The sequence below is a fragment of the Apus apus genome, chromosome 12 (genome assembly GCF_020740795.1).
Source record: "Apus apus isolate bApuApu2 chromosome 12, bApuApu2.pri.cur, whole genome shotgun sequence".
Lineage (NCBI taxonomy): Eukaryota > Metazoa > Chordata > Aves > Apodiformes > Apodidae > Apus > Apus apus.
In genome coordinates this window covers 1060428-1087325 of record NC_067293.1, presented here as the reverse complement: position 1 = coordinate 1087325, position 26898 = coordinate 1060428, and the positions used below count along the sequence as shown (strand labels likewise).

Here is a 26898-nt window from a genome sequence, read left to right as displayed (position 1 = left end):
CCCAAAAGAAGCTCCATCCTCAAACATGATGCCAGATGAAGGGGAGGTGGCTGGATTGCCACAACGAAAGGGTCCAGGTAGTGCAGAACTGCAGGGGAGCTCTGCTGCACACCCCAAAATGACTCAAACAGTCACCAAACAAGTTGCAGCTGCCTACAGAGTGACTCTCCCTCCTGCAGTTTGCAGAAAAGTTAACCAGCTTTGGCAGTTAAAGGCTGAAACAGTTGAAATGTTGGTTCTTGGCAAGTTCTTAATGAAGTGCCTCTGCATTAGAGATGGAACCAGTCAGGGTGGCCCACCAAGAGGAGCAGCCTTCCCACCAGTGGGGATCAGAGCAGAGAGCTCTGGCTGCTTTGGTGTACAGGGCAGTTTTCTGCTCTGTGGGGAATGACTTTCTGCTCCTTGCTTTCCTTCCCCCAGCTCAGAGGGCAGAGGGGTAACCTGTGCTTATTGCAGGCTCACTGCTTCCTGCAGGTGTCCTCAAGGAATCAAGGAAGTGCAGCTGCTTATGCTGGAGGGGAGGATTGCAATTGCAACTGGTTCTTCTGTAGGGCAGATCACTGGAGTGGAGAAAAGCCCTTTAAATCTTTAGTGCAGTACAGACTGCTGAACACACAGCTAGTCCCTTGGAAATGCTGTATTTCTGAGCTAGTCTGGAAGAGAGCCTGGGTTCTGTGACCTGCAGACTGACCTTTGTGTGCAACTTCCTTTCAAGCGAGCATAGCCTGATTTTCAACAGAGGTGCAATCCATTCTCTGTATGTATAGCCTGAGTTATATTCTTTGGGTTTATTTGTAATGAGTTTTCTGTATTGTCAGCTGCCAAGGGAAGATAACAAGCCTGACAAAGGCTTTCACAGATCTGGTTAGCTCTTATTTACATTTTCATAGAATCACAGAATCTTTTTAGTTGGAAGGGACCTTAAAGATCATCGAGTTCCAACTCCCTTGCATGGGCAGGGACACCCTCCACTAGAACAGGCTGCTCAGAGCCCCATTCAACCTGTCCTTGAACATGTCCAAGGATGGAGCCCCCACATCATCTCTGGGCAGCCTGTTCCAGTGTCTCACCACCCTTGAATACTTTTTTTTCTTCCTGACTGAAGTTTTCTGTCTTAAACATTTCATAAAACTTCCTTTGATGTTTCTTTTTCTACACAGCTTCTTACTGAGGTATCTTATGTCAGCTGAAAAAGCTATATATAATGTGTGTGTGTACATGCATATTTATATATGTGCATACACAGCCACGTGCAGAGCCCTGGGAATACAAATTGTCACCTGTTTGTATTAGTGCAAGGGTAGTTTTTCCTCCATTTTTTATTTATATTTAATTCTCTCCAGCATTTTGTCTGCGAGCTTGTAAGCCAAAAGGGAGTGTCTGAAAATACTCTTAATATATTTTTATGCTACATTGACTCTTTTTTTCAGATACTTGTTCTTGATCCAGTGTGACTAATACACTGACATTTCTCACGCTCTCAGATTTGCCGCTTCCTGAATCTTTTCTATTTCAAGGCTCTTGCCTGGTCAGAACCCACCTCAGTCACTTTGGAGATTATGGCAGGGTGAGAGGACTGTTCACCACCTACAGGAACAGGATTTCTGTGGCATAGCCCAGTCTCTTCCAGGAAAACTTGCACTTCCCAGAAAATCAATGGCTCAGTGAATACCTGATGCCGTGTTTAAGCCCAGAGATCCACATCAGCTGTGGCATCTGAATCCCCAACTGCCCCTGGTTTCAGTAGGACCTGGACCAAAGTGTCTTTGTGCTTATGATCTCTTGACAGTGAAGGCTGGGTGAAGTTTGTGGGAGCCATTAGGAAGACCACAGTGTGTTCTTCCACTAAGAGAAGACACACAAGAAAAATGGAGGTTTGTAGCTCCTTGAGAAGTTCTTCAAGCTTTGAAGAATGGCCCAAAGTATCTCTACCAATCTGCACTGGAATGTTCCTTGTTCATCACTGCAAAAACCTCTGATGTCCCCGGCAGATTGTTGACATTTCCATTGCTGCTTCTATTTTAAATGTTACAATTAGTAATTTTTCATACTTCCAGATTGTCCATTCTCTTAGAAATTTCAACTGCAAACAGTGACAAATGAAAGCTCATCAGATCCCACTGTAATGTAGGGACACAACACAAGATGACTCCCAAGGTGATGTTTTCACCTCTCCTACCTCCTGCATGATCGTCAAGGTGCTGGCCTCATGATGGACAGACCGAACAAGTCCATGATGTGTAAGGGGGTCACCATTTCACCTTGGCCTGGTGAGAAAGGGATTTGGCTTTTCTTGTTCAGAGCTGAGCAGGCATCCATCAAAATAATTACTAAAAGCAAAGTTTCTCAGCAAAGCTGTGAAGGGACTCATCAGAGTCCTCTTCATTGGTTAAAGTTATAAATACTGACTGCAGAGGGAGAGCAGAATGTGTAGCTCAGCATAATGAGATGAAATCAGATTATGCAGAAAGTTTCTGTGCTTGTGTGGTGATGTTCTTCTCTGCAGTCCTAACCAGAAGGGCTAGTTTTGTTAGGAGGGAGAAAATTTACTTAATCAAAAAATCAGTTAACAAATCTATTCCTGGAGGAGTACATGATGTAAAAGTGGCTCACCTGCTGCTGCTGCATCCAGCACTGTCACTAATGTTAATTGAATGCAGCCTGGTCATAAAACATGGGATGAGTTTCGAGATTTGAGAGGTGGTGGTGGTGGTGGGAATTAGCAGGCTGTGCCACTGGCACTGCCCATGGGTTGCTATGGCTCCTGGAGACTGGCAGGCCCTGAAGCCTTTATTGCAGAAAGAAAGCAGGCAAGAGGGGATGGTAGGAGGATAGAAAATACAGAAAACTGGTCAGTCAGAAATTCCTAATTAATCTCTGCGGGTTTTTTATAAGGAGAAATTCAGTGAAGCTGCAAGGCACCTCAGGTGACAGTAATGGCAGGAAGTGCTCCTGTCCCCAGCAGAGGGTGCTCTGTGGGATGCCTTGCTGCAGGTGTGCACTGAGGTTGAGGGCCTTGAAGGGATTCAGTGAAGGTGTCAATGGAAACATAGCAGCTTTTGGAGCAGAAGATGACCCTGCTCAACAGTTGGCAGACCTGAGATTAAGAGGCTCTCTCATTTTCTTTCCACAGGGAAACTGCAGCAGCTGCCTCCCTTCCTGCAGAGATTCCCTGGCCCTGGAAGCACCAGCCAGGAGCCACTGGAGTGAGTTGGAGATGGGTTTGGATGGAAGGAGAGTAGAGTCCCCTCATCCTGGTAACTGCTGGTGTTTCTCCTTCTTGTCCCTTTATCTTTCTGGTCTGACATTGACCGTTCCATGGATCTGGGTGCATTTGCACAGCTGATTCTGTGATGACCACATCACTGGGTCATGTTTTTAACATGATTAAGTGCAGCCTTGGGAAACTGGAATTAATTCCTGTCTTTGCTGCTAAGATTATAATGTCAAGTTGCTGCAAGTGAAAGCTTTTTTGGTGTCCCTGAACTGCATGTTCCTCATTTTCTGGACCCTCAATCTGAGCTTATATCTGATCTGCACCAATACCATACACTTGGAGCTGCAGCTCGACCTGCACCTTATAATGCCAAACACTCTACAAAAAGTAGGCTCTCATCTTTAAACTGGATATCCCAAATTAATGTTTTTACAAAACAGAAACTTTCTAAGAGGTTTTTTCACCAGTTGGTCCAGAGAAAATGGAAGTGTTGGAACAGTAAGTTCATAAAAAGCACATTAGTAATGTGGACCTTAGGGTTAAACTAAGCAGAGATAAAATGATCTTGTTCTGTACTAAACCATTCCATCAGGGAGTTGTTCAAGTGTGTCTGAGTAGCCCCTGCAGAGGCAAGCCATCAGGAATGGGCTGCACACCAAACAACAAGAAAACAAGTATTGAGGAGCTGCTCATTAATTGAGAATCATCCCCCCTGTGTGCTGAGGGAGGCAAGGGTCCTGCACCAGCAGTAAGGCCTGATGGTGGCACTGATGGCAGTAGCCTGCTGCATAGCACAGGAGATTCACATGAGGATTGCAGAGGCCGTTGTAATTCTGGGATTTGTTTACTTTTGAATACTTGACTTAGCATTTTTAATAATGTTCTTTTAACTTGAAATATTGTGTGAAACATATATAAATGTTTTTAAATAAAACTGGTTTGTCTCCAAGTCATGTCATTTTCACACTGCTGCTGTCGCCGTTTCTGAAGCAGCAGCTGGTGTGCTAAAAGAAGTTCTGGACTTTGAAATCCTGCAGGGTTAGGAACTGAGTGGTTGGAGGCAGATATTTGCACAAATGTCATCTTTTTTGGCCTGTTAGATTCCTCCCACTGTTTTCCACACTGTGTTTTGTGGAGCAAAGTGTAAACATTTGCTATGAGGTGTTTTGTGGCTCCAGTCTGTGCATGATCCTACCAGGAGCTTGATGGGTTCCATGGTTGTGGTTTCTCAGTGGCCCCTCTAGCCAGTGTTCTCACTCCATAAACAGCAAGTTTTATTTGCTGAAGCTTTGAGGTTGTGTGTTTGCATGTGCCTCTGTCTGTGTATTGACAAGTCTGTATCCTCATCCTTGGGGGACAAAACCAGTAACTTCACACCTGTGCTGGTGGTGTTACCTGTGGAAAGTGGTGTTGGCTCATTTGTGCCTCTCTCACTTGCTCTGTTCCGCAGACCCCAGCATTTCTCCCCCTCTCAGCTTTATTCTGAAAAGCTTTGTTCCTGCTGACCCACACACCAGCTGCTGCTGTATTTTCTGGATGCCTGAACTCTCCACTCAAAACCTGTCAGTGTCTCTTGTGTAGCTGTTCTGTGGAGCTGACTTGAAAGTGGTATTTGTGTACCATGTCATTCAGTGGTAGGATTCTTTTGTTCTTTTAGTAAAGAATGCTTGCCAGCACAAACTCTTATGCAGTCACATTTGTGCTGGAAAAATAGTGGTTTTACTGGTGTAGCTCAAGTCAGGTCTGCAGGGTAGGTTTCTGATACCTGTGTCGCTCAAGAACAGGAGAGGATGTGATGCCAGGGGCCAGCAGGTCTCAGATCTCAGCAGATCCCTCCTCTCCATGGTGCACGTTTTGCTCCAGGAGCCAGTTTGTTTCTCTGTACAAAATGCAGCTTTGCTGGTGCAGTTTCATTTGCCTCGGAGCTCTTGGCCAGCAAGGGAGACTGTAAATTCTGTCTCAGCAAGTGGTGCTTGTTCAGGACTGATCCTATGAGGACTCCCTTAAACCTGAATGCATCCTTAAACCTGAAAAATTAACAAATACTTGAGAGCGTTGCTGACCTTAATATTGCCAGGCAGCACAGCTCTGCTGAAGGGAGAATTCATCCCAGCAAAAGGAGCTGTGGGACAGTAGGGAAACTGGGTTAAGATGACCCCAACTGGCTACTGGAGTTCACTTCCCTGAAAGGGTGTGGGGCTAACTAATGGGTGGCTGTTAATATGTAGTATGTTATGTTGTTATTAATAATTCTACTGAGAATAATTCAAAAAGTATTTTACTATAAAAAGATAGAGCTAAGGCTGGGGTAAAGCTTCTCCAGAGGCTTTATCTGTTAAATGCCAGGAGAATGTGTCTAGAGCAGACCAGTTTGGACACTTCCTTTTTCAGAATGTTTTTGCAAATAATAAGTGGCACTGTGAAACTGTATGAAATTACAGAGTGTTGGGATGCAGATCCAGTGCTGTGCAAGGAAGGCTCCTGCAAACAAAAGTTCCTGGTTACAAAAAAATCCTGTCCAAGTTCTACTCCTCAGGAGGCTGCTGTTCCAACCTTCCCTTGTAGTGGTTTGGAGTTTGATTAGGAGCTCAGGCTTCCTCATGGTAGAGCTGCTCAGGCTGGTGTTTCACAGGCACAGCCCATGTCTCAGCATCTGCTGAGCACCCAAAAGAAATGTCCCAGCTCTGAACCCACATCCCCAGCCTTGCTGAGCAGATCCCTTTCTCTTCATGTTTCTCAGCATCAAGAGGTACAAGCCTTTAAGCAGTTCAAACTCCTGCTTCCTACTGCCCCCCTCAAAACTGAATCACTTGACACAGTAATTGGCATGTCCTCATTGCCTGGAGCCTTAATAATTTTAATGATGTCCAAACAAATTAACTATTAAGCAAGTTGTGAAGCAGCTCAGTGGGGAATTACTTGTGGAAGCAGAGGATCAAAGCACAAAGCTGTAAAACAGCTCCTGAAGTGCTAATAACTTCTAACTTGTTTTAAAGGGAGAGATTTAAACTATGGAAAGAGCAGTTCTGTCAAATGCTTGATTATTGAAAGAGAAGCATGGTTGGGATGTTCAGCTGCTTGTGCTTGACTGGAGGTAGCTAGTGAGAAAGTCTTGAACTAGCTGGTTTAAGGAGGTTGCAGTCCAAAAACAAAAGGGAAGAACCAGACAGGATGGATCTGTCTTCTGGGTATGAGTCGTGTCTGCACAGCTCACAGAGAGACAGCCAAGTGTGTTGCTGCTTCCTTCCATTCCCTCCAGAGAGATGGAGCAGCAAGAGGGTGAGCTGGGATCCAGTCTCTCCAGGAGAGCCACTGAACCTGGGCAGAGCCAGGAGGGTGGTGAGACCCTGGCCCAGGTTGCCCAGAGAAGCTGTGGCTGTCCCATCCCTGGCAGTGTTGAAGGGCAGGTCGGATGGGGCTTGGAGCAACCTGGGCTGGTGGGAGGTGTCCCTGCCCATGGCAGGGGTGGGACTAGTGGTCCTTAAGGTCCCTCCAACTCAAACCATACCACGATTCTGTGATCCCCGGGCTGTGAGGAAAGACTCAGTTTGACCTGGAGAACCCAAATCTTTACAAACTTGTACAAAATGAGAATCCAGCTGGTCCCAGCTCAAGGCACAGAATCAAACCCTTCCTTTCCCTCCTCTTCCTCTTCAAAGTGATCTCAGGATCTGGCATGGCTTTTCCTTTCTTTCCTGCATTCATTCCTCTTCCTCTCCTTTCTTGCCTGTGCTCCCTCTAGTGTTCCCGTGTCGGTGCTGTCTCTCTCTCCTCCAGGCGGGGAGATTTGAGTATTAAACTTTTGGATTTGTTTGCCCTGCGTTTCACATAAGGTGGGAATGACACTAACCTGTCACCCCTAACTCTGCTGGGCCTCTGCCACCTGAATTCATCTCCTCTGTCACCATGGTAGTGTCCTGGCACCAGCCTCCCACAAACCTTGAGGCCAATTTCAATTCCGTTAGATTTTCCAAACTACACCTGTATCTTTTTTTATTATTTCCAAGCCTTTCATTCATCCTCTGTTCATGGTTTGGGGATTTCTTTTACAGCTGTAATAGTTGGTGGCCTCTGAGCTTCCCAATGGCTGCTTGCAAAGAGAAACACATGGTGAAATGGCACCTGCTGGAGCTGGGAATGACAGTCATCATCCAGGAGTGCCTCCTTATCTGATCAGCAGTAGTATGTGTTTTCCTCTCATTGCTGCCCCGTGAAGAGCACAGCTGAATACAAGGTGCTTTAAGAGTTGGGGGGATGGGCATTTTCACCAGCATTAATCCTGCCACCAAACTGATATGGGTGGGATCTGACTGCAGGATGCTGGCAGCAGGGATGGAAGGCAGCAGAAGCCCTGCTCCTCTTGTTCCACCCAAACAATACCAATCACTGGCCACATTAATGACACCTTCATTAAAACCTGCCAATAGAAAATCGCCCTCTTTTTTTGGCATAAGCATTCCTAGATCACTTTTTTCAATGTGACCACAGGGGGTTGAAACAAATTACTGTGCTGCCAGCACAGCTGCCCTACATCATTTGTTGTTGCATGAAGTCAAAATTAATGATTTTAACAAGTATCAAGGCAGGGATATTAGGAATGCACCCTGCTTTTGCCTCTCTACTCACACCCATCTATTCCAAACCAGGTACAGGATGGTGTAAGTGCAGAAGGACAGGCAGCTGGACCACTTGCTCCTTGGCTGCACCTCAGGGATGCCAGGAGCACGTGGAGGGAATCAGCCTGAACCAGTAAGACTGGGACTCTTAACTGGAAGCTGTGAGTGAATCTGTGTGGTGGCAGCCAGTGGATCCATGAACCAGTTCAGAAAACAGAACACTTGCTGTATCCCTCTTCACTAATTCCTTGAAAAATGTTTTCATTGCTCACTGAGAGGAATATTTCTTTGGGAAAGGTTAGGATCACAGCCAGAATAAGCAGGTCAGGCTACTGATGGGCAGCTGGCACTCTGGAAAACCTACAGGAGGTTGCAGGAAAGTACAGAAACAGTAGCTAAGCCAATATATACATTTCCCCCCACTTCTGATTATTGGAAACAGCACAGGAGGAAGAGGATGGAAAATGATGAGGTTCAATTTTTTATTCACTTAGTGCTTCCTCACATCATTGGTCCTGCCAAATGGCAGTTCTTTGCAGAGCAGGAGAAATCAGACGTGTTGACAGTCTTCTTTTTTTCTTCTTTAAGCAGAAGAAAATAACAGCCCTATGAATTTGACTTTAATTTGCTACATCTGAACTTTACTAGACCACAGAGAACACAGAAGAGCTTCATTGATTTGGAGGTTAGGCCAAAGCTCAGTGAGTCATGACTCAGGAGACATAAGGGAAGAGGGAAGCCAGGGAATGGAGAGGAAAGGGTCCAGTCAGGGAATGTGAAGAACTTGTGTCTTCCACCCCCAGGATAGCTCAGCACAATATTCTCATTTTTGTAAGGAGTTTCGTTGCTGCTCTTGTCAATTAATGTTGGAGGCTGGTCTGGAGGGGTGCTGAAAACTGCTTGCTGTGCTTGCTAGGAATTCTGAGAGCTGGGAGCTCACAGGATAACAGGTTTGCTTCCTGGAGCCTTGACGTCTGATCCCGTATAAACAGCGTTTTTCTTTATTTGTGCATTAGCAAGTTATTGCTCACTGGGAAGAGGAGGTAGAAGCTTAAGTTTGTGAGAGGTGTTCCAAAGGTCCTAAGAAAAGTAAATAATTCTAGTGAGTCTCACTGCAGACCGGCCATTAGCAGGATTACATCTTGATACCCACAGAACAAATAAGTGGAACTGAAAGCAGCAGTTTCAGAGGAAGGAGAATCACTCCCTGAGCTGCTTTAGACGTGAGCAACAGCAAGACACAAACAACGGCGACACACTGAGAGGTGAGTGAAAATCCTTTTGGTTCATCTTCAAGCACTTTGTTGGAGGGGGAACCAGCATGGTATCAAAATACCTTTTACACAGCTTGTTTACCCAGGCAGCATAAAGCCCAGCCTGGCAGCAGGAGACGTGCAGAACGTTGTCATCTTTGATCTGCTTGCTTTTATCTCGGGGAGTAACAGAGTTCTCTGGTTCTCCAGTCTCTCTGAGCAGTGTTGCAGTCAGTGCCCTGAAGAGGTGTTTCTGCTGGTGCAGGGCAGCCTGGGCCAGGTCCCACCACTGCTCCAAGGGGTGCAGGTCTTTGCAGTCCTGTCATGCCAGGGCCTGTCTCCTTGCAGACAGTGCAGTAAGGCCCAGGCTCACCTGGGGAATGCAGGTCCAGTAAGCAGTCTGAAAAGGTCTCTTGCTCTCTCCTTTGTTATATTGTCTGAAGCACATTTGTTCTCCTCAATGTAGGTGCCACTGAGGTCTGCAGATAACAGCTTTGAATTCAGCTTAATTAATGGCAGTGAAACTGTTAGCAGAGACTGAGCCACTTCCAGGAAATAGAATCCTCTGTGGACCAGATATGAACACCAGGATGCTCTTGTGTGTTCAGGGCAGAAGAGAGGGAAAATAATGGAAGTGGTCAAGGCACCAGGTGGCTTCCCATGCAGCTGTAAGGACAGCAGTGAAAGAGCCCTTGTCCTGATGAGAAATCCTACAGGAAATTTTGCCAGTGGTGGTACATCCCAAGTTCCCAGTGTGAGACCTCTGCTGATTGAATGTCTTTGGTGGCATGAGAAGCATTTACCACATCCCCTTGGCCTTACAAACAGCAGCTCCCTGCCCTCCACAGAAAGAATGTTAAATAACAGCAGATGCCAAAAGGTCCAATGTGATTGTTGGTCACTGCTCCTGACACCTTCCATGCCCAGAGCTGCACTGCAGCCTCAGACTGTTACCTGGTGCTCCTTGAGATGATCTGCTTTCCTCTTAACTCTGCTATTTCCTGGTTTGTGGGAAAGGCTCCTAATACCAGCACCAATATCCTGGTTGGTGACAGATGGTTGCTGAGTGGAGGCACCTGGCACTCTCTGGGTCTCTTTGCATTGCTCAGATAATATTAATTAAAGCTCTGAGGGAAGCAGCCGCCTGCCAACCTTGCTTGGCCTTGGTGCTGGTTGGGTCTGAATGGCCCCAAACACAATTCTTTTTCCACAGACACACAGTTTACCCTGCTGAGAGTCATTAATTGCCACTTCCCAGGCTTCCGGATATTCCATGAGTGTTTCTGAGGCTGTGGAAAGGGGCACTCCTGCTGCTTCCAGCACAGAGGGGTGCTAGGGCCTGGGACTGCTGTCAGCTGCTTTGTTCCCAGCTTCACTTGCCTGCCTCTGCCTTGTCAGGGGGCTGGGTGTATTGATGGGTATATAAAAACTGGTTTCAGATCACTGGATGAAAGGCAGCCAAACGTGTATTTTATCCAGAGCTGTTTATTTTTCTGTGCTTTAGAAGGTCTTCATTAGCTTTATCCAGAGCCAAGGAGCTAAATATTTTCCCAGGTCCTTCTCCTGTTGTCTTGTTATCGACCTTTCCCATTGCAGCCAGTTTCCACAGTGATGGCCACGGGGCAGGGGATAGGAAGCAAAATGGGGAGATTGAAGAGATTTAGCAGTTCTAGAAAAAGCCTGGGTTTGTTATGATTGCCCAAACACTCCTTCCCTTTCTCCTCACCTCTGCTTCAGCTTTCTCCTTGTATTTTCTCAAATGATCCTTGCATTGGCTGCACAGCTGCAGTTCTCTCACATTAGTGCCTCAGCTCCATTCTGTTTATTTTCCAGGGGGAGGATATTTCACCTCATTTAGGAAGGGCTTAATTTGTCTGTCACAGAGCACATTTACTGATCTACCTGATGTGTGACTGCATTTGCCTTTGCTCCTGGAACTGGGCACCTTTCCCCTTCCCCAGCAGTGACAAGGGACCACCCAAGGGCTCTTTCCTGTCAGCCCAAATCAAGTGAGTGCTTAACCCAGGTTATTTTTCTGCTGAGCATCTTGGTACAAGATCAAAAGGTGTTTTGCCTTTCTCATTCCTGCAGTCAGATTGCTTCTTAGGCAGAAGGAAAACAAGACTGACTCACTGATGTGCAAGACGCAGCCAAAGACTTTCACATCACAATTACAGGTTTGAGGGAAAGCTGTGTGTTTCAGAACTGCATTAATAGATTTCAAATGATCTGGAAATGTGTTGCCTTCTCAGTTTTCCAGCCTGTTGCTGGGAATCAAAAGTTATTAATGTCTCCAGGCTAGTGGCATCCTCTAGGAAGTTCGTTGCTGAGCTCTATTTTGAATCACTCTGGATTCATCCCAACTGTTCCCTTTACACCCAAGAAAGGGCCATCATCTGCAGGAAATGAGTGTCCCTGCTCATTTTTTCATTCCCTTTCAGGACTGACTGTATGAGGTTTTAGTTGTCAAATGACCAGTTTAGAGGGAATGACATGTGCCCACCACTTTGGACCCTGAAGCACCAGCCAGCTCATTTAAAAAAATGCGTGGGGGCCACTGGACTGTTTATACAGGCTGGGTAAGGTAGCAGTTAGCCAATTTAGCCAGTTTTAAAAATCAGAATTAGATCCAAGATTCCTGTGTGCAACCCTTGGATTTAGGCATTGTGGGACTCATATTTTAAAGGGGGCAACCAAATATCAAGCCCCTGGCTTTGCATCTTCAAATATTGGGAAAAAAAGCAGAGCTCTCCTGGCTGCCTTGGCCTCTCTCAGGGGGTACTTGCTCTGGAGAAATCTTTTTTCCTTCAGTTGTAACTGTAATGAAAACCACTTTCCTATGTCCAGTATTTTCTCTTTGATTCTACACACTTATTCTTCCATGGTCTTAGTCTTGGATTTGTTTGAAAGATTTCTGCTAAAGCTGTTTTCTATTAGAAACTGTTTCTTTAGCCACACCAAAGCACTTCACAAGAACATCTACTTACACAAAACTTTCAACAAACAAACTTTCAGGACCTCCTTGTGCTGTGGGTGTGTGTGACACTGGCAGTGTTAGACTGGGTCTTTTCTTCACTGTGTCAAGAGGGTAATTTTTTCCAGAATGATCAAGCTGGAAGAAATGCTTCCACCTAGGACAGTAAGGCAGTTCAATGAGGCTGTTCCCAGATCACCCTTCTTGCTTGTATTTATTTCATGAGATATTTCAAAAGTACAGTTTTATGTTCCAGTCTGGAACAGAAGAAAGTTTGTGGAGCAAAAAATGTGAAGTTCAATCAGTTCTTAGTCCTAGATTTAAAATATATCACATTTAAATGAAAAGAACCAAAAAAGAATCTAGAAAGGAATATCTAAAGCTCTTAATGATCTTTCACTGTTGCATCCCTGTCCTCCCATACACTCTCATCCATCATCTTCCCTTGCTCTACTCTAATTATAGATTCCTTGAGGCAGAGACCTGCCAATGTTTCCATCAGTAAAGTGCCAAGCTCATCTATGATGCTTTACAAATAATCACAGAGAACGCAGATTTTGTGAAATGTTTAAGCTTTTCCTGTTAAAAAAACCCAACACAACAAATTCTCTCTGCCATATCAGGCACGATGAAATTTCAGCATGCCATCCTTCCTGCAGTGAGATGCTAAGTTAACACCCTCTCTCATTCTTGCAAATGAGAGGCCCCTCTGACCCCTCTCCCCTCTTCTTCCCACTCTTCAGAATTTTGTTGCAAACCCTCACAGCTTCCACACCACAAAATGAGATGAATGTCTGAGGTGTGTAAGAATAAGGGACAATTGTCTCAAATCTTCTTCAGCTGCGCGTGGAGTCTGTGTGTTTACTGAACTTCAACTCTGGGTTACCTAAAATGGCCGGAAATGCCTAGAGTTTAAACAGCACCATGTTTAAGGCTACATAATTCTGCCTGTCTTCCCTAGAACTTCCCAGGACTTGAGTACATCCAGCATCTTGCCAAGGGATAACTGCATCTGACAGATCCTCCTCTGTGCTGGTCAGAGCCAGGCTTCCAGACCAAGGAATGCATTTCACAGGTCAGCAACGGGTGCAGAGTTCTTACAAAATGGGGCTTCTCAACCTTCTCTTTCTTCCCTGAACGAATTGTTGGTCATTTAACTAAAAAGGAGGTGCCCGGAGGATGCAGGGCGTGCTGTGAGTGCACACAGGGCTGTCACTGGACCCCTCTGCCCGGCCAGCGGCTGGAACACGGCGCCGCAATTCCCAGATAAGCCACTTGGTAATTAACTGAGTTTACAGCGGGGGATGGAAAAGCATTTCTTTGTGCCTTAATATAGAAGCAAAGGAGACAAACACCAAGATACAGTGTCTGAAGGAGCTGGCAAAGCCGTTCTGGGTGACTGTGTGCAATGATGGCTTGTGTTCGCAGAGGTCCCCAGCGATTAGCTGGCTGCTGCTCCAGGCTGCGGCTCCTGCCTCTGTCCCGCCGCCCGAGCGCCTGCAGAAACGGGCTGTCCTGCCGGGAGGGATGTGGGCTCCGCTGGCAGCAGCCTCCGGGGTGGCCTGTGCCTGGTGTGTTGCCAAAAAAGCATCACACCAGCTCGACAGTTGAAGTTTAAATTGCTTCATGTCACTGATCACCTAAACCTGAATGCAGATGTTGCTGCTCACCCCGACAAGAGTTGCCTTTCCCCCTGCTCACTCCCTTCCATCTCCTGTCTCCTCTGGCTTTCCTTCACAAAGATGACAGTTTCACAGTGAAATGACAGTTCTTAGGGAAATGGGAGAGGCTGAGGGATCTCAGACGAAGTGAGAAGCCCACCAGTGATAAAAGCTTCCTGCAGTATCTGAATTTATGCATTTGTGTGGCTGTGGGTGGATAAGAAAAGAAAAATCTTCAGTTTAAGGTCTCAGATCCTTTGCAACAAGATAATGATTTCAGGCTGAAAGCAGCATTTGACTGATCTTTTAATAGATTTCTTGGTCAGAAAAGATCTTTTCAGAGAGCTGGAGATCAGAGACAACCCATAACAACATTGCCCCTGTGTTAATTAGACCTGAGGTAAGGCTTCATGGACACTGTTCTTTTCCAGAAAACAGTGTTGTTTTCTGGTTACAGATCTAAATATAGTTGCTCCAAATTTTCTTCATCAAAAGGGAAGAAGCATTATTGACTTTTTCAATTTTTTTCTGAAGTCAGCTTTGCATGAATTTGCCTTTCTTCATCTGTCAGGAGTCTTCTTTGAAATGAGAGGGTTCATCCCTCTCTCCACAGTAGTTTTTCTTTAAGATCTTCAGGGATTCAATAAGTTTGTATTAATATAACTTTGTTCCAAACTAAATTATACCCAAATGTGCTGAAGGAACTTTAAGCAGATCTTGATTCCCCTTGTGTCATCACAAAGGGTTCTGTGGATATTTCCAAATCTGTAAAATTTGACTCTCCAGCTCACAGTGATTCAGGATAGTGACATTAGGAATATCAAAGTAAAAAAGAATTCCATATGGAAATCCATTTTATTGCTTGCCTTTATAAAAATAGTTTATTAGTTCCATGATGTATTACCAAGGAGTCCTTGCCTCACAGTTAGGTTACATTGCTATTAGGTGTCCATAAATCCAGCTTGGTTTGGGTTGGAAGGAACCTCAGAGATCATCCAGTTCCAACCCCCCTGCATGGGCAGGGACACCTCCCACTAGACCAAGTTAATAAGAACTTAATAGTAATCCTTCTAACCTCCTAACCTTTTGACCAGGCAGTAGGGATTTGCTCCCTCTGCATAATCCTTTTTCCTCCTTTCTTGTCCAGTATGAATCTCCAGCTGTGGCTTGTTTGGGGAGCAGAAGCTACAGACAAAGCATTCAGGCCTGTGTCCCCCCAGAGCAGCTCTATCTGTATAAATACTCAGTGAGTCTCAGGAAGTTAAATGTTTCTAATTCTGTATTGGAAAATGAGTCTAAATGCCAGTGGTGATGTAACGTTCATTTACATTTAGATTCGGTTTCTATTTATTCCTATTAACTGAATCTAGATTCTAACAGTTTGAATTTTTTTTTATCCATCCAGGCTCTCTTTGATATGAACAGCTCATTTTTTACTTAACACCTGCCAAATTTCATGCCTTATTGATTCAATAAACGAAGAGGAATGACAGGTAGAAAGGGAAATGGATGTTTCCTCCTCAAGGGAAGGCTTATAAATTTGATAGGAACTGTTTTGATAGGAAATGTTTCCTCTGATTGCCACTAAAATGGCTCTGGAAGGAAGTTAGGGAGTATAATTCACCCCAGGTTTGTCCTGGGTATGCATAGCTGGAGAGATGCTTTGGTTTTAAGATACCTCCTGCGCCATATTCCATAAACATGAACTGCCTGTGTGTGAGAGATGGCTTAAAAATAACCACACATCTGGTCTGCAGCCTGGCTCTCTGTAGTTCTTTGCCCTCCGTGCTGCTGTGCACTCGGACACTCCCAAGGACCATCCTGGAGGCAGGGGCCACCAAAGCACACTTGTGTCCTTGTTTGCATATAGGCCCTCTTGACATGCAGGAGTTCATGCAGACAGAGGAGCCAGGACATGGATCAGCGGATGGCAGCTGGAAATGCGGTCCCAGAAGGGCAGATTAAGGCAGGGACCTCACCCCTCTGAGGACTGGGTTCGTTTGCTCTCCCAGGCAGATGAAGGAGATTTATCTTTAGCAGAAAGAGAAGTAGTAACAGCTAAGATCATTAGCAAGATTTCTTCAAGTACTCACTCCCACAAATATCCACTGGGGTGGCAGAGTTCCCCAATGGGATGGTGTTGAAAGAGCTGCCAGAATAATTAGTTTTCTATTAGGACACACATGACATTTGACATCTCTGAAAACCATTATTTCAGGCTCTCAACAGACACAAACAGCCTGGTGACACTGGGATCACCTACTCTCACTTTCCTTCAGAACAGAGAGGTTTACAAGAGTCCAATTTTTTAATTTAAGTTCCTGAGATAATTACATGACTTCAGGAGGCCAGAGACTCATTGTGCTGTGACTCCATCGGGGCAGGCATGCCAGGGAGAGGAGAGACAAGCCCCAGCTAACAGGAAAGCTCTTTATTGAACACAACTGGTGCTCTAAACCAAGATTATAAAGGCTGCAAATTGAAGAACTCTGCTATCAGGAAGTAGCAGAATGGAGATGGATTTTATGAATTTAATTAGCCCCTTTGCCCATTTACATTATTATATACCCCTTAATTACACCATCACATCTTTTCCCAGAGGACTCCTGTCTAGAGGTTAGATATGGTTAATTTACTCTTTAACTAGAGCACACAAAGTGAACGTGGCAATTCCTTTCCACTCAGTTTTCCATTACAGTGAATTGCCCTTACAGGAGCAGCTGCAGGGAATTCCAGAGTACCTGACATACTGGATACAACCTATCCTATGGGTTTCCACAAGTCCAGCAAAAGCGGTATGAAGGAATTAATTTATTTTATTTACTAGTAAGGCTGATGTAGGTGAGCTCAGAGATACTGGACCCTCCATTAACTTGCTTTGCTCATAAAGTGGCAATTTGCTGTGCAATGACTTCTGTGCTGGGCATTTCCAATCTTTCTGACACCATGAGCCATACTTAAAAGTGGTGTAAGCTGAAGTAGCTCCAGCAAACTTTGGAAATCCATACACCAGGATGAAATTTGATCCTTTAAATAGATTCAGTCAGATTCACAGGAAAGAATTCATGAAACCCTGAAAGATTTATTATTATTATAGCTTTTAGTTTCTCACAGTTACTTGCTTGCAATTTGAGAATTTCTCTAGTTAGCTGCCTCTTCATTTTCCACTTTCCTCTCTCACTTCCCTCTCCATCATGATTGACAAGAACAACAGGTATATTTTCTGTAGAAATCCTCCTTGTCAGAAATGGCTCTGCACCCACTGTCCATGCTGCTCTGAGGAGTGTGTGAGCAGCACAGTCCTGAGCACTGACCCACAAAATGAGACTGGGAACTTGGTTCTGAGACTGGTCACATACTTCCTTTTGCCATTACGTAGGCCCAGTAAGGCCTTCAGAAGAGCTGCAATTCTATGGCACTTCTTGTGCCATATATACTAGTCCTGAGTTGAAGTGGAAAACAGCCACTGTTCAGGACAGTGGCAATGGGAGCCTGACCTCATCCTGCTTTGGTGCTGTTGCCCAGTACCACTCCTGGCTGAAGGGTAGAAGTCAAAGCCCCTTTGCTTCCAAGGATTGTCTTTACCTCTACTTCAACACCAGCTTGAGAAAACCAACCCCCTCCCTTTGATCCGTACAGATACTCCATTAGAAGCAACTTTGCCTTTTGTTTGCCAGTCATCTCTGCAGACAAAATCCAAGACGTGGGCTGTGTCCTCGCTATGCCAGGAGCCATAGGCAAACACAGCAACACGTGCATGTTGCAAGGACAGGCCATGTGTGTGGAGAGACAAGCACGTGGCAAGCAAGGACATCTGGTTTCTGAGTCGTCTGGACTTGTTCTCTTCCCAGCTCTCCAGTTTGTAGCAATGGGCCCTTCATTTTAGCTAATTTGAGTCCAGAATATAGTATAATGAGTGCTGCCACTGTCAGACAACAGACCTTAAAGTTTTCTCAGCCTTTTAACAGACATAGACAGACTTGAACCTTTTTGTCTGAGGCTTTGATTAAATCCTTGCTGAAGTTTCCTTTTGTCAATACAGGCAAAGGTGAAGAGTGGGGGGAAAAACCAGGCGATGTCTGCGAGCGTGTAGGCTGCCCTCTCTGCCCCTCCTAACACCATGCAGATTTGAGCCACTTGTTGCCTTGCCCTGCTTGGTGTCTTCACTGGTTGGGCCATGTGGCTTGTGAAATGCCTTCCTCAGTGAGGGCACTGGCTGGGATGATTGATGGCTTTGCCCTGTCGGAACACCAAACCAGCTCAGACTGTGGCAGGGAGCTATAAAGCCTTTTAAAAAGAGCAGAATCTCCTCTGCTCACAAGAGCCCATTAGTGATTTTCTGCTTTTGAAAGTTTAGAATCCCAGATAACCTTATCAGAGATGTCAAAGGGAGTTAGCAAGACATGCTTACTGCTTGATTCCTGTCTGAGCACAGGAGCAAAAAAAAAAAAAAGAAGTGGATGCAGATAGAGGGGGCAATGCTACCATGGGAGGAAGGGTTCTCCTCCCCACTGAAGGAGCACTAACGAGCATTGATAGATACTCGATGGCAACATGTTAATGAGAGAATATCAGTGCTTATCCAGCCCCACGGGACAGGTGAAATGCCCCAGTGCTGATAATGAGTCCATCCAAGAGAAGAATTTCAAATTGGCTGCAGGTTGTAATTAACTTTTCCCCTGCCTTCCCCTCATCCCCCCTTTCCTCCTCCCGCTCTGATGTGCCACTCTTGCTACTTAGACAATTTTTCCTGTCAGGATGCAAGAGTAACATGAAGCCATTGCTGATCTTTCACCAGAACGAGTGGTTCCTGAATCTCGTTAATATTGTCAGATCTCATCAGAAAAGTGACAGAGATCCCTGCATCAGCCCTCTCCCTGCCCACGTCTGCCCACACACAGGGACAGAGGATGTGGCATCTCTGTCATCTTTAGCTGCACAAGTCATGGCACAAAAGATGTGTTAAACTTTACCCATACATACTTCTTGCAGAACTTACACCGTGCTCTAAAATAGTAGAAAGAGGAGAAGAGACTTTTGGGTTTATTTGCAATTAAAGATTTCTTCTTTCTGGCAGCCATGGGTGCAAGGTGTCCCCGAGCCCCCTGCAGTCTGCACGGCCTAAGGGGGAGCAAGCGCTGCTCGGCTGCAGTCCCGGCACACACGAGAATGCCCTTAGCATTGAATCCTCATCACAGGGTAAGTGTTCCTACCTAATCTTATCCTCATTTCATCATGTAGCCATACCTGCAACCCAGATTTCCTAACCTAACTAGTGATGATTTTTCTCCTCGCTACCTGGTGAAGGGTATTACTATGATGCTCAGCAGAAGGATCAGCCTGTCCAGTCGAGGTGAGTCACGGGCTCTTGGCCTTAACGTCTCTGTATTGTTTTTAATTCTGCTTCTCTTCAAATTAATCCAAGACCACTAATCTTAATTTTGATGTGTGTAAGAGCTTTCAGCATTAGGATCTGAGGGTATGAGTCTGGTTACCAATCACTGTCCCTACATAATGAGATATCTCTTGCTTCTTACCTCCCATCCCTGTGTTTGGAAGTTTTTGTGATCCAGTGGAGATACAAGAATGTAGCAGGATGATGAGGGAAGATAAAGATCTAAGAAGGAGTAGGAATCTGTGGGCAAGGGCCTCTTGGGTTGCTTATTCCTTTCCCTGCTTAGTGGAATGTTAGGGGAGACTTCACACACCCAGGGTGTCCCAGGCTCCTCTTCAAAAAAATCTTAGAAGAATTTTTCCCTCTGACTGAGTTGGGGCAATCTCTCAGGCCTGAGATAGGTTCCCAGGTATTTGCAGGGGGATCTGGTAATTAATGATAGTCACAAATGTCTTAAAGTTTAATCAGAAAGCAGATAAAAAATAGTCAAGTAAGAATCTGTGCAGGGTTGGGCTTCTGAAGAATGTAATGAAGTGCTGGCACCTTCTCAGGAAGCAAGCAACCCCTTCACACTGTCCTCACTGAAGTCCATGGAAAACCCAGTGATTTTCCTGCCATTCCCTGCTGCGACTTTGGATCTTTCTAGGGGGAAATAACAGAGAAAATTGGTGTTTTTTCACACCACACTGAAATGCAAAATGAAAGCATTGAAGACTAACAGTCACAGAGGTTCTGAAAACCCCTGATCCTTTACCTCTGAGAGCAGAAATAATGTAACCTTGACATGTTCTCTGGACCTGAGGCAGCAGACATGGCTGTTGAAATGTCTGCACACATGGCAAGTGTCTCTCCACTGTCAGCCTGCCAGAGCTACAGCTCAGACCTCAGGAGAGAAAGGAGTTCAAAGCAGTGCTTCATGTTTGGAGCCCTCTCTTTGTCACGAATCATGACTGGAGCCTTCTAGCACCGTAAGATATTTGTTCCTTGATAGCTAATGAAGCCTGATAAAGCATGAGGAGAGGTCCTGACGATGAGGTGCTTCATCCTCAACCACCCACAAGGCTGGCAGTCACTCCTCTGCCCAGCCAAGACTGGTGACACAACACAGTCATTTGATTTCATGAGAGAAGATTGTGGCACACCTCGCTTGTAGCAATACAGACAGGGTAACATTGCACAAGGCTGTAACAGATCTTAATCCAACCTGTTAAGCAGCCCAAATCTATGTGCTCTGATGGGAGCTCTTTGGCAAACTCTGCTTTTCAGGCTTTCCACCCCCTCCTTCAAAAGCCAAAACCAGAGAACAGCTCCAGTTATTGTTATTTCTCAAGATTGTTATATCTCAAGATACAGTCTAGGACAGTGAAGAGCAAAGCCAGCCCCAGAGATTGGACAGGTCTGAGATATATACACACACATATATGTATATATCTCTACCTTGGTGCCCTGGGTGAGCAGCCTTGGGATGATGCCTGGGAAAGGGAAAGTTGCTGGTTTTAGCTGTGAGGTGCATTATAAGGGAGAGGGTAACTGAGGAAAGAAGGAGCTGTAAAATGGGAGAGATGCTGTTAACAGAGCATACAAGATAACCGTTTTCCACTTGAGCAGGGCCCTGCACAGGGGTTGTCTCTCGCTATTTTGCCCTTGATCCTTCTCTCCTTATTATTTTGTCAGTTCATCACTGCAAGGGATGTGCTGAGGTGCAGGAGCATGCTCTGTCTACCCACGGTGCAAGCAGCTGCTGGCTAAGAAATGAGATGCTCAGAGAGGCATTTTAAATTACGATGTGATTTTGATGAACACTTGATTTCTTTTAGTGGACAGTGTGCTTCCATACAGACACCAGATCTCCTCTCTGTAAAGGGACAGCAAAGTAGTAATTGTTCCTCTAGAAAAAAAAAGGTTTCAATTGTGAGGTGAAGGAACATGAATGCCTCCCCCTCTTTCATTTTCCAGTAAGAGACTGACTAGGAAACTAATTAAGTGGTTGGTTAACTTTATGCATATAAGTAGCTTCATTTTATTTTAAGTCATGTTACTGTAGCTTCCTATTGAAAGTATCAGCAGAGAGGCAGGCAACCACAGCTCCATAAAAATGCTGTTAATCTTGAGAAGACCTTGAATGACTCCTGCATTCCCTACTGGAGCCTTTCCTGCTCTTTTCTTTTCACAGCCTCATTCCTATGAGGTGCATTTCTGCTTGTGCCCCAGTAAAAATACAGTAAGTGAGGAAGAGTCATGAGCCTTCCCTGAAATGATAATCTGTGATGCCTATTGAATAGAAACACCCTGGTGAGCCTGACAGGTCCCACCTGCCCTCGTGGCATTTGGACACTGTCCAGGCTGGGCCTGAGGCTTTGGGTCTGTCAGGAGGGGCACAGCACCAGATCCCAGAGCAAAGGAGATCCTTCAGCTCAGCCTGCCTTGTAACTCTGAAGGCAGCCATAGCCTCTGGACAGTTTCCTGCTGTTATAAGCACTTTATCCCCAGTATTTGCTAGCACAGAAATCTCAGCAAACACAACAGCACGTGTAGCATATCCTCATTGTTTTGGGGGTATGTGGCAGTCTAGCACTGATATTAATTGCAGGTCCTGGATTAAAATGTTCCTATTTGCAAACCTCCTTCCTTGTTACAGTCCTGAGTCACTGGAGACTTTGAACCCCACTTTTAGTGAATTAATTCTCCTGTCACTATTATTGGGTTTTTGTATCCAGCCAGGAATTGCTTTTTCACTCAAAAATGGATCATCTAGCCCGACCCTGCTGTCAAAGATTATGCAAATAAATACACAAATAACTGTGTCTGTGCTAGGAATACCAAATCTGAGATCACTGTTATGTTAATAAATTAATCAACATTAATGATTTATAATCATTATAGATGGATGCTCATTATGAAATGGATTGCTTTGTTTTCTTTTGTTTGTTTTTAGTCAACAGCTACTCAGATATTGAACAGCCTGACTATTTGCAAACTAACAAATACTTTGGGCCCAGAACAATTTATTTGCTTAAATTAAGGTAGGCAAGAAGTTACTTTTCCTGGAAATGGTCAGATTTTTGAATGTGTCTCCCGTGCCGAAGTGGGATGAAAGGTCAAAACTCATTAAAACTTTGCTAAAGCAGAAATCCATATGAAAAGATTGATTTGGTGTTTAATTTTTATAGGTCTTGATTTATCACAGTGCCTAAATTTGTGTTTAATTTTCTGCATCTTTAATTTCAGCCACTTACTTAGGGTTTTATTGAGTCAAAAATTGATGAGATTTCTGGGAGTCTGGTCTTGGAGTGCCTGGGGAATAAACTTGAAAAACAGAGAAAAGCAACATGCTCTCCAAGGCTGCAGTGAAGCCATGACCTTTGCTGCTCTCTCCTGTGCACTGAGTAGTAAGGGAAGGTAAGAGCCTGTACTCTGCAGAGCCACAGCCTTGTAGAAATTCAGCTGTGCTTTCAACAGCAGGTCTGAGACTCATTCCAGACCCCTTGTCCAGAGCACTTGCAGGAGGAGGGGGCTGCAATGCCTAGACCCAGATCTGTTGCTCAGACCTGTCTAAATCTGTCCATGGTTACTTATCTGGATAAGCAGAGGAATCAATTTTTATTACTACTGAGTTTATTCTTTTCCTTTCTGGACCCTCTGCAGGCCCTTTGCTGTAGTCTCAGGGTCCCTTTTCTCTTCCCAGCCAAGTGATGGAGCAGCCAGCTTGGCTGAAGTTTTTCAGATGCTTTCAAATCATCTGTCAGAGTCCACTGGGATTTTATTCACAGAATCCCATGGCTGTGCTTGGCAGCTTGTAAATCACAGATGTACGTCAGCAGGAAGGAGTGATTCCTTCTGTCTTCATCTGTAGCCTCTTACTTTCATGACTCCTTCGTATCATCAGTCTTTATTTCCATTACCAGTTAAAATGTCTTCCCTCAGTGGTTACATCCCGATGAACACGTTTTATTCCCGGTGGGATTGAGGAGTTGATTTACAAGGGTTCTGGGTGCTCAGGGCGTGGGAGCACTGGTACTTCTGAAACAGGCCTTGGAGATGATGGATGGGGCATATTATCTAAATGCTAATAAATACCGAGCCACAAATTGACTCCATTTTTCTTTATTCTTCTGCTGCCTGTGGATCTTGAGTGACACTGAATTCAGCCTCAGACACATTATGGCACTAATTAGTTCCCATTTCCTTCTCTGTGCTTTCTTTTTGGTAGGGCAATAAGGATGTGCCACCTCTGGGCATCTTTATGTTCTTTGAATGCACATTTGATCACAATACGTGAGGTAATGTTCTCCATCAGGTGAATCCTTGCTGCAGCATCTTCTGTGTAAACTAAAGAACAAATCAGTTGTTCTTTTGAACATTCTAGATTTTAGATTGTTAAAGTTAGGCTGATGGATATCAATTTTTCAATTTACATTTGGGGCCAAAATTTTACAGAATCATAGAATAACAGGTTGGAAGGGACCTCAAGGATCAAACCTTTCCGGGCAAAAGCCCAGAACTGGAGTTGGTTTGCAATTATTTGTATTCAGGACATTCTCATTAACAGCACCTGTTGCTTTTTGGCTAGAAAACAAATAAACAAGCCACTAATGCTACACATCCATCCTGCAAGTCTTATGTGTTATTCCAAATTAAATAAATAAATTTTAAAAATAAAATTCATGGCTCATAGGCAGCCCCCAGGAAGGCGTCTTTGGCACCTTCTGTGAGCTTTTGGGACCAATGCTGACTTTGTAGCAGCTGAAAACTTGGAGTAATTTGGCACTTCAGCACTAGGGAATAACATGTTCTTTCTTAAAGACCTGGTTATTAAAAATTCAGATTCTTTTCAGTCTATTGTGAGATTACTAACAGTTTTCCATCTCACACAATTCAGATGTTTGCAAGGTACTTGTGGAAAAAACTTTGCAATTTAGTGCTGCAGGAATGGCCTATCTGAAGCAAAGGCAGAATGAGCAAATATTTATGATGCCTGTCACTGTCAGATGTTTATCCTGTGAAATACAGCAGCAAATTTTTCAATCAACTGATTTTAAGTCTTCTACCAAAAGACTCCAGAAAGTGAATGTACTGAATTTAGCAAGCAGGGCTTCTGAGTGGCTTCATGACAGTCTGTGCACAGGGGACAAAACTTGTTTTGCTTTTTCAGTGTGGCAGAAAAATGTGTAACATAATCTGAATGGAAGCAAGACTGGAGGTAGGGTTTTCATTTATAGTTGTGCCAGTGGTGGATTGCAGGAAACCCTGTCCAGACACTGCAGTTATTTCTTATAACCAGAGTTTATGATTGGGCTCATCTTCTAAACTCTTCTCTAGCTCAGACAAGGGGTTGTATCAAGGATATAGTTAATGCTCTTTGTTACATATCAGATGAACTGATTCAAATGGTTCTTTCTGGTCATGAAAACAGTGTCTATGGTTCTTACAGTGGCAGGCTGCTGTGTGCCATCCTTGCTAGAGGGTTCTCCCAGGCTTCCTTTGGAGGCTGGGTTACAGGCTGAGATGTACACATACTGTGTCGAGAAATGGAGTTATGAGATTGCTGTGTCTGTGGTCACCGTGTGGTACAAGGGAGGCACAGCAGGGAGGAGCAAGGGCAGAAGATTAACTGGGACATTCCCATTGGCTCCTTTGGTAGAAGAGGCTGATTGTTGTGTGCATTTATCCTGGGGAGTGGATGATGGATGTTCTGTCAGTGAAGCACAAAATCCTGGAGGTGGCACAGATCAGTGTCTCCTACCAACTGCTCTGCTCCGTGTCTGAAACATGTTTTTTAACTTAATATTTCTCTAGCTTACGAAATGGATCAGGGAAGACGTTTCTCATCCTTCACAACTCAGACATTTAAATAGCTCAGGAGAGCTTGATGACGTTTAACTAATCATTTTGTCTGGTTCTGGTCCCCAGCAAACCCATCCCCTGCTCCAGATGCAGGATGGCAGGGCAGGTGGTGACTAGCTGTACTTCTGTGCCATTGCTGTCCTGTCTGTTAATAAACAGACATTTAGAGCCACATCTGGATGCATCTGATGTCCTTGATTTCTGTAGGATCAAGCTCAGCTCTGAGTGTCTGGCTTTGGGTTTTTTTTCCTTGTTCCTCTTTTCTAGAGAAAGCTGATAAAAAGCAATTCAAAGGTGCCCAGTAGGTGCAGAGAAACAACTGGGCAGCACTGGCTGTAAGCGGTGACGATATAACCTCTGCAGTCCTGAGGTTTGATCATTCTCATCCAAACACACAGACGAGACCATCGTGTTAAATAATTGAAGTGGTATTAAGTTCAGGCCTCCCACATTTAGTGCTTTTCAACTCTCCTGCCACTTATTTCATTGCTTTTTGCAGAGAAATCGCACTTTTCTGGTTTTAGCATTTGTTCTGCTCTGTGCCAGTGGCTTCAAGCAGCTCCTGCAGACCTCCCGACCTTCCTGCTGCAGCCAGGAATATCATGGCTTGTTTCCATGGAGATCAGAGCAAAGTGATAAATAAATGTGGCTAGGAATAGCAAGCTTTCACCTTCTGCCACCAGGATAGAAACAGAGGGGGACATGTGGCCTGGCTGTGCTCACACACAGAGATGGGAGGGACCCTGGTGCCCTCCTCCGGGAGGCATGTGCAGTGGTGGCTCCATGTGGCCTCAGCGTCCCCGAGTGGATGGATGAGCAAGGTCCAGCCCATGGGTTGTCCTTCACCACAGCTTCCTATTGAGAAACCTTCCAACCTTGCTATAGTGCCTTGGGGAGGTGGGGATGGCACTGATATGGGGAATGCTCAGGTTCACTGACTGATGCTGAAGAGCATGACCTGGGTGATGTACATTTAGATGGCAGGAGTGGAAACATCCGTGCTGCTTTCCTTTGATCCCAGTAGCCTGGGAGCTAGAAAAACTCGGGTTTGGATCCCCCTTGTTCTGCTGTGCACTCTTGAAAGATCATTTCTCATTTCTCTTATGCTTTACTGAGGAGGTTATGACACCTTTGGAGCAGAGAATTCCTTTCTGAGGATAGTTTATATGCTGACTGTCCCAGGGATGGCTTTGCCATGGTTGGAGTTTCTCAGTGAATTGTAATAATAAAAAATGAAGTTCAGGAATGCTCTCCAGGGCCAGAATTATGTTTCACTCTCCCGCACAGATCTGGTTCCAGGTAGTGCAGGGATTGATAGGGACTGCTAATGAACTCTTGGAAACTGCCCTGGAAATTAAAATAGAAAACTAGTCTCAGACTATCCTGATTTTCTACTTACAGAGAAGTTGTTCTCAGAATAAATTACTTTTCTTATTGGAAGATTCAGTCTAACCTGATCTTGCAGTCAATATTTTCTCTCGTGGTAGAGGTGAATTTGGTCAGACTGAATGCTGGTGTTTAAAGTTGTGGTAGGTTCAGTATAAAAATTCTAACCCCAAATCCTCTTCACCTCTGCTGAGATGAAAAGCTAAATCCAGGTCTGAGTTCACCTTAAAATAAATAATAATAAAATATTTCTTAACTTCCAAATTGGGATCCAAACTGTAACTGTTCAATCTTACTTTGCTGTCAGCTCCTTTCTGTCTTGTTGCAGTTATTAATTACTGCAAATATCCCATTTGTCTGTAAGCAGGCAGCCTTTTCCAGGCCTTGTTATTACTCATTACTTGAATCATTCTCTCTTTATCTTGTTTGATTCTGCTGGGACACCCAGGCAATTTTCCAAGGCTGTGAGCACAGGATTGTGTAGGAATCATTGCTTGGTGTTGATGCTTCAGCTGAAGATGCTCTCTTGTGGTTTACCAATAAAGCAGCAAG

General features: G+C 44.8%; 1 protein-coding gene across 1 annotated transcript in view; it reads left to right on the top strand.

The window, feature by feature from the left end:
* C12H8orf48 (chromosome 12 C8orf48 homolog) overlaps positions 1–26898 on the top strand; it is a 97586-nt gene that overhangs the window by 49990 nt on the left and 20698 nt on the right. Inside the window, exon 9 of the mRNA XM_051630572.1 lies at positions 18799–18920. The gene's annotated coding sequence lies outside the window, so the exon portion shown is untranslated. The remainder of the gene's footprint in view (positions 1–18798; positions 18921–26898) is intronic.